The sequence below is a fragment of the Lolium perenne genome, chromosome 5, assembly GCF_019359855.2.
Source record: "Lolium perenne isolate Kyuss_39 chromosome 5, Kyuss_2.0, whole genome shotgun sequence".
NCBI classification, from domain to species: Eukaryota; Viridiplantae; Streptophyta; class Magnoliopsida; order Poales; family Poaceae; genus Lolium; species Lolium perenne.
In genome coordinates, this window is record NC_067248.2 from 57,273,461 (window position 1) to 57,282,631 (window position 9,171).

Sequence of the window (9,171 nt, forward strand, 5' to 3'; positions counted from 1 at the left end):
GGAGCGCCTAGGATTTTGATCCTACAAGATATTGGTATCGTTCATTCTCTGGGAATTAAGTTAAAGCTCATTCAATTCCTGAACCGTGGGATTTGCGGCACGATTCGTGTGTCTATGAATTGCAAGTTACGTTGTAACTAAGATATTTCTGTTGCAAGTGGATCGGAACTGAGATTTCTTCATGGGTTATAACTAAGAAATTGGTTCAAGTAGTACATAAAATATTTACACAATGAAAAGTTGTTCATGTAGTACAAAATTCTGTGATGACGTCACTTGACTGAAAATTAATTTAATTTGTAGTTGACTGAGAATTAGCCACACTCATAAGATATACTTCTGTATACATAGCAGTGAAGAGGCTCTTGGTCTGAGCTGTGGCCTAACTACCCTGTAATTTTCTGTTCTCTACTATATTCAAAAAGTTTCTGCCTTGTTTCAAAAAAGTAAGTTTCATAAAATACTGAACTGCAACTAGTTTAATGCATATTTCATTCAGTTAAAAGGATGGAAAAGAGCAAGAAAACAACAAGAAGCATACTTACTCTTGTGGTTGGTTTGTAGGCCAGTGCCAGTCCAGCTCTAGCTGTCCGACTGTGGGAAGGGGCCAGCCAGCTTCCTCTGACCATTTTACTAATAACTGCCATGTGCTTTCTGCTATGTTTTATTATGAGTTTTTTTTTCTCTCAAGCACTATTATGGACATTTTCTGAAAGTATTTATTTAAGAACTGGATGAGAACTCGAGAACATAAGAAAATAACTGATTTTTTTTTCAAGAACAACTAATCATTCTGAACTATATGAGAAACTATACCTTTGAGCAGTACCATTTTTCTTGTATCTCCTAAAGAAGGTGAAAAGGTGGTAAAATTTCATGATGTCTTCTTTATTTTTGCCGCATGTGAGCGTTTTTTATCACCCACATTCTTGAGCATACTGTTGATACATGCGCAGGAGCTTTCTGTACCTGCAAGAAAACCAGGGAATAACTATTTCCAGGATTCAACAGGACCAGGAAAACTACTTTCAGGATTCATGACCATGTGACCCCACTATCCAGGAACCAACAAATATAAAAGGGGGACTAGTATACAAGCAATATTCTGAACCTACTATCTGCTACTTTCTCAGTCACAAATCTCAACTACTTGGCCTTGGCATGTGCACATGTGATATTTTTCTGTAAAAACATCCCGTACATGCAGCTAATAAAAAACAGCGTACATAAGTAATGTTCAAGGAGCTCCTTGAAACCTGTATCATGTTCATGTCTGTGGAATCTTCCATTAAGAAATCAGGTTTTGAGGAACACTAACTGAAGTTTGCGTCTGCTGTAGATCACAAAAGTTGACCTTAACTTTGTCCCAATATCCATGATTGCCTCTTGAAAAACTTTAACAAACCTAAGCTCTTGCTGCGGCTCTGGTGTGGAGTTATCTGAGGAATATATGTCTTGTCGATGAATATATTATCTTACGATAATATGAAAGCGTGATCGAATACATTTATATCGCGGAAAACAAGGTTACAGCAAGTGGTTTCGATGGGGCTAATAGGGTGATTGTGATCTTTGTTCTCTCTGGACCAAACATGCATGTGCTTAACAAGTAAATAAACTTTTCTGGCGTAATTGCATTATTACTTTCTCTTTTGGTGCTGACAGTGGCCTAAGTGCATTACTTTCCCATGGATGTGATGTCAAGTGTTGTCGATCTTGCACCTGCACGGCTGCACCCATCCATCGACCGACACATTATGCAGGGTTTACGTAAAAATGTTGCCATGTCGGCCTTGAAGATCAAAGTGATTAGTACTTAAAATTCATCAAGAAACCGACATCTTCAAAATAAAACTGAAGTGCGAAAGGCTCACTGTAAAGGCTGCATACGAAGTACGAAAGGTCCAATATCAGTACTAGCAAGTATATACCTGTCTGGCGTAAGTGCATTACTTTCTCTCATGAATGTGGTGTCAGGTGGTGGATCTTGCACCTACACCCATCCATTAACCGACACATTATTTGGGGTTTGCGTAAGCATGTTGCCATGTTGGCCTTCAAGATTGAATTGATTAGTTCTTATAATATATCCAGAAATCGACATCTTCAAAATAAAACTGAATTGCAAAAGGCTAACTGCAGTAAAGTCCAGAATACAAGTACCAAAGGTTAAATACAGGTATACTTTTTTCACCACGTTCACCTTCCCCTAACTTAGTTGAAAAGTTCAACAGAAATTTAATCGGCTCCCGGGTGCATATGCTCTCTCTACCAAAAAATTATATTTTGAACTGTCGATATTTTTATAAAAAATTCCACATGTACATCTCCGTAACATATGTGAGTTCGCCAAGTTACATGAAAAACAATATTTTTTGTGGCATATGTAAAAAAGATAAAATTTATCATGTGAACAGCCTTATTCTTTGCACTGAATTTTGTCTTTTTTACACATGCCACATGACAAGTTGATTTTTCCTGAAACAACTTTATGAGCGTGTAGCACGTAAAGATGTACGTGCCAATTTTTTGTTTCCTTTTTCTGAAATTTCAAAATATAAGTAAGATGCATTTGAAAATGAAGGGAGCATATGCTCCCATGTTTCAAAACACCACTCCCGTTCAACAGAGAGATATAAACTTAAATAAAAGAGCACTTCATCAGCGGAAAACCAAAACTGATCATGGGTGTATATGCACCTGGTATATACAAAACATATTTCAAAAAATTTAAACATTTAGGAGAAAAAATTCTCACATAGAGGAACATGTTCTATGTGTGCACGTAGAGTTTCACATAAAACCGACAATTTTTGTACCATGTGTAAAAAAGACAAATAATGCCTCAAGAAATATACTATTTTAGCACCAAAAATTGCCTTTTATATAGGGCACAAAACATATCGGTTTTTGCTGAAACAACTTTATGAGCATGTAACATGTCAAGATATACATGAGAAATTTTTATTTATATTTTTAACACTTATAAATATATTTAAAATGCATTTCAAATAAAGGGTGCATATGAACCGGGTGCAGAAACACCCTGCTCATCAGCCATCAGAATCTACTTAGCTACTCTTGCACACGTGTGATGGCTCTTCTATTGGGTTTATTTTTAGACAAAGCATTTTTGGGGGGTTTTATCATTTCTGTCACTATGATCAATCCTAATCTCAGTTTTACCATTTGACAGATCAAAACCTCAATCTTCCATTACTCTATTATATCATTCCTCGGTTTTGACATTCCTTCATCTCTCCACCGCACCATTAGTCTCTACTCAATTTTGCCATTTAGAGGTGGGGCCAGTTAGAAATGTGTATAATATGTCAAAAATGTGGACAATTCGATGTTTGGAGTCGCCTACAAAGAGATAGACAATCTTTCTAATCATTCTTGCAAAAAAGTGTCTCGATGAAGCACTTGCAACAATCCACTGGACAACTTCGGTTATACGAGCTTTTTTTTTTAACATTGTATGGTTGTCATTGTGCGACAGTTGTCAGTGCATCGACATTGAGAAACTGCTCCACGAAAACCAGGAATTACCACAGGGCCTCTTTCGTGGGTTGTCGCAGAAGATCGCCCCTCTCTATAGCTCTTCCCCTCTATAACTCTGGTGGATGCGAGGTACTCGTCATGGCCTTTGTTTGGCTCTTTAATTCCAAACATTAAATTGTCTATCCGCTTGACATATTAAACGTTTTTATGACTGTTTCCACTCTCTAAATGGCAAAACCGGTGAGACATTAACCGTGAAAAGATGATGGAATGACAAAACCCCGAGGAATGTTATAACGGAACAATATATGACAAGTTTGAGATTTTGATCGGTAAAATGGAAAAACTAAGATTAGAAGCGGTCATAATGGTAGAAATGATAAAAACCGGTCTTTGAAAGAAACTATTGCATGCCCGCCTCTGAAGTTCGGAAAACGAGGTAGCTTGCACTTGTAAGAAGTGAGGAATGACGAAATCAATTTTCTCTATTGCGCAGGCACAATGTACATGAGTATAAGGGCTTTCATCCAGGGGCGGAGCTGGAGTAAATATTTCCCTGATGCATGACTAAGCTTGGAGTGTCTGTAGTTGAATTTTTGCCTCCCTGATGCACCTTTTTCTGCCTAGCCTGATGCACTACCTTCATTGAGCTCACAAGTAGTAGCAAAATTTTTTTTTTGACCCTGATGCATGTGCATCAGGGTTGGCCTAAGCAGATCCGCCCCTGCTTTCATCTACATATACAATATAAGGGCATCTCCAGCGTCCCAATGCAAAAGAGACACCAAAAGTATACGATTTCGTCTGTTTGTGTCGGCCCGTGGAGAAAAGCGTCCATGCAGCGCATCTTGTCCGTTTGGGTCGAGGGTGCCCAAGCGGGCCACACAATTTTTTTGACAAACTTTATTGTTAGAAAAATTGCATCGTTAAAAACAAGAAAAAGATTGAAACTAAAACGGCCCAAAACCTAGGGCGACTCTGTTGCTCGTCGTCTTCGTCATTGGTGAGGTCCACCATCACTGCCAGATACCACGAATAGTTCGGTGCCTGTGTCGCCAAAGGATATACCAGCGGAGGAGGAGGAGGAACGACCTAGGCAGCCGCAGGGATGATGCCCCCATGGCCAGTTTGACACGAATGACGATAGAGGGTATGCCGTTGGAGTAGGAGGAGGAGTGGCTGGGCAGCATCGAGCCACTGATCCCACAATGACTGTCGATGAGGAGGTGGTGGTGTGTGCTTGAGGCCTGCAAGGCGAGCCCGAAGGCCTCTTCCTCAAAAATTTCTTCTGGCATGAGGGTGGCGACATAATGGGGCGGCGCACGGCGGCGACACTAGTAGGGAAAAGCCTACCAGCCGCGTGTTATTTTTGGCTCCCCCCGCGGGCCCCAGCCCACCACTAGTACCTCGCTAGTGATAAGGCCCTACTAGCCGCGTGCAGTGGGTACCCGACACGCGACTAGTTGATGGCTCCCAAGTGTAGGAGATCAATTGTAGTACTTTTCAATAAGAAAGATTGTCGAACCAACGATGAGCTAAATGTATTGGTTAACGGATTTGACAAGCAAACAATAATAATAATGCAGTAGTTTTGGTGTTTTGAGTGTATAGTTTGCAATAAAATAAAGTGCAGAAAGTAAATAGCAATATGTAAATGCTCTCACTGAGAGAAAGTCCAATCCTGTATGTAGCAAGAGGACAAGTTCAAGTGTGTGTGTTTATATGAGACAAGTGTTCCTGAGAACGACATGGATTTACTAGCATTAGAGTTCTACCCAACATGGTAAGTATTTTGTCAAGTTTCATTCCCTTAGGGGCGGAGCGTAAATTAGGTGCAGCCATAGATATGAGAAAATACACCTCTTATGGTGGGTCGTGGATCCATTTTCATGTGCAAGTATACGAATCATTAAGACATAAATATTTCACCATAGCAATAAGTTCATTGGTCCCCGACATAAAACCCCTTTAATGCAACTCAAAATATTGGAAAACGGTTTCTATCATTCCGTCCCTTCCAATATTCATTCATTACATTAAAGTGTAGCCCTATGAGCCCATATATATGTGAAGTAATATGCAGTCGAAGTTCACGTAGAACCATCATAGAACAATATAAAAGATAAAAAAAACTTGACCAAATACTCATTGCACATCACATAGAATCATAGCCAGATCATCCTATGCTCTCAGAAACATGGGGAACTACTCACAAGTGTCAGACATGATATGGGCCAGAGGCATAATGATTACAACACAATCTGAATATATAATATCTCCACCAAATAATGATAAAGTACCAATCACAAATATGCAACTAGCACTTAAAACAATATTCGGGATTCAATCAAACACAAACTATGAGGGGGTAAATTCGATCTAGTAGATGGTGATGGTGGTGATGTTGATAAATATGTCTCCCCCTACGTCAAAGAGGAGTGGTGATAACGATAGCATCGATATGATTTCCCCTTCACCGGAGGCACCGGTGCGGTAGGATCTGCCCTCTCCCAGAGTAGGAGAGCATTTTCGCCTCCGTCGTCGCCTCAATAAATCTGGGAAAAAATGGCTTAGGTTTTTAGGCAAAATGGAGGCGTCTGTTAAAAGGGGGGCCTGAGACGATGTTGAGGGAGAAATGGGCATTGGAGGCGTGCCCTACCAGGGTGGGCGCGCCACATGGCCTATTTTGGCCCTCGTGGCTCATCTGGCGTGATTCTTTGGCCCACGGTGCTTCTCCAGGTGAAAAACTGATCAGGTATTTTTCCTTCGGTTTGTAGGTGTCCAGAAGGTCCCTGAAACAATAAATATGAAAAAGGAGATTTTCTGCATAGGGAATTAAATACCAATGAAGGGAACTTTGTAGGAAAGTCCCGGGAATCAACTAAAAATGCATAAGTAATGATGTATGATGGCAAATATCAATAAAAACTAAACATATATGTAACAATATTGATGATGTAAAATGCACGTATCAATTCCCCCAAGATTAAACCTTTGCTCGTCCTCGTGCAAATAAGCGAATAAATCATATCATGCATCAATGAGTTTATGGTTGATAAATAGAAATACGATCATGGCATCATCAACTTATGCATATTCAGTTGTCTTGTAAGATCTCTAAACTAATAACCATACAAACATGGACTTATAATAGAGACTGTAGCAACTACCCCTTACCATTTGAACAAGACTAACCATTGCATGTTGGACAATTGAACAATGTTTTATATATATCATCTCTATATGCATGGATTTTTACCAACTTTCCTTTTCTTTTATCTTGCCTTTGTAATGAAGATAAACTCTCATAGAGCAACTAGTTACAAGAAGAGAATTTACTAAACAACAATATAAGCATGAAGTTTGACTTTGTCAAACATTTTGCCATATTTTCAATGAGATTAGTTAATAGTCTTGCCTCCTAGTAACCAGTATAAACCTTATTCATGAATTTTTCAATCATGTCGTATGCTTTACATCTATCTTTGTCTTTCACTTTCCATGGCTAACCGAATCCTCGGGTGCCGACATTTTCATTCATAAACTTGTTTTAAGCATATGTATTGAAATATCCATGACAATCAGTTTACCAGCTGATTACTAAGTAGTACACGAGTATCTCATGCCCCCTTGTCAGCATATCTTCCTAACTATTTTTTCACCAAGACCACATCTCCACCACAACTTCAAGGTGGTTTCTTTTATGTTTTCTTTTATTTCTTAGTATTGTTTTGCATGGATCTTTCCTTTGTTGCAAGTTCTACTTCAAAAGGTCTATGCTTGTCGAACAGGCTCAATAATTAAGTACAAGACAAAGTGTAATTCAAACTTCTACATACGAGGTGCACATCTGCATGAGTGTTACCTGATAACCCACAAGTATAGGGGATCGCAACAGTCTTCGAGGGAAGTAAAACCCAAATTTATTGATTCGACACAAGGGGAGGTAAAGAATACTTATAAGCCTTAACAACTGAGTTGTCAATTCAGCTGCACCTGGAAAAACACTAGTAACAGGGGTGATGTGAAAGCAACAGTAATATGAGAGCAGTAGTACCAGTAACACAACCGCAGTAGCAGTAATATGAGAGCAATGGCACCAGAAAATAGTTGACACTACTTCCAATGACATGTAGAACGAGTATATGATGATGAGAGATGGACCAGGGTTCCCAGCTATCTACACTAGTGGTAACTCTCCAATAACAAGTGTTGGGTGAACAAATTACAGATGGGCAATTGATAGGATTGAAATAGCATTAAGACAGAACATCAAGATTATTAATCATGTAGGCATGTTTCCCATATATAGTCATACGTGCTCGCAATGAGAAACTTGTACAACATCTTTTGTCCTACCAGCCGGTGGCAGCCGGGCCTCTAGAGAATCTACTGGATATTAAGGTACTCCTTTTAATAGAGTACCGGAGCAAAGCATTAACACTCCGTGAAAACATGTGATCCTCATACCTACGCCTTCCCCTCCAGTTGTCCCAATTTCTGTCACTTTGGGGCCTTTGGTTCCGGACATAGACATGTGCATACAACTTGTAGATACAATCTAAGCAATAAGTATAGAGCTTAAATCTAAGATCATGCCACTCGGGCCCTAGTGACAAGCATTAAACACAACAAGATTGCAGCAACAATAACTTCACAAACTTATATAGATAGACTAATCATAATGTAACAATCCATCGGATCCCGACAAACACAACACCGATTACATCAGATGAATCTCAATCATGTAAGGCAGCTCATGAGATCATTGTATTGAAGTACATGGGGGAGAGAATACCAACTAGCTACAGCTAGAACCCGTAGTCCATGGGGGAACTACTCACGGAGCATGATGGAGGCGGTGGCGTTGATGGAGATGGCTTCCGGGGGCACTTCCCCGTCCCGGCAGGGTGCCGGAACAGAGACTTCTGTCCCCCGAATTGGAGTTTCGCGATGGCGGCGGCGCCCCTGGAGTCTTTCTGGAGTTTCGTCAATCGGTATCGCGTTTTTAGGTCGAAAGGGCTTATATAGGCGAAGAGTCGGAGTCAGAGGGGCCACGGGGCCTCCTCACACCAGGCCGGTGCGGCCAGGGTGGAGCCCGCACGGCCACCATGTGTGGGGCCCCCAGGGCACCCCTCTGGTCCCCATTTGACTTTCTGGAAGGTTCTGGGAAAAATAAGATGTTGGGTCTTCGTTTCGTCGAATTCCGAGAATATTGCCCGAACAGCCTTTCTGGAACCAAAAACAACAGAAAACAGCAACTAGTCCTTCGGCATCTCGTTAATAGATTAGTTCCGGAAAACGCATAAAAACATTATAAAGTGTGAGCAAAACATGTAGGTATTGTCATAAAACAAGCATGGAACATCAGAAATTATAGATACGTTGGAGACGTATCATTACCCATAAATCTCTAGACAAAAGAACCATGGATGACACCATACTTCATATTTCATTAAAAAAACACTTGATCAAAGATAGGTGATAATGCTCTAAGAGCTTTCCAAACTATGAGGGACTTGATGACGCTACTAGATGAAAGCAAAAAACCAAACTAAAGATAATGACTAAAACGATATGATGAACTAAAAAACATAAAAGTCTTGATATAACTACCCCAAGCTTGAGTGTTGATGTAGATCTTATTTATTTTTTCTTCTTCTCCGA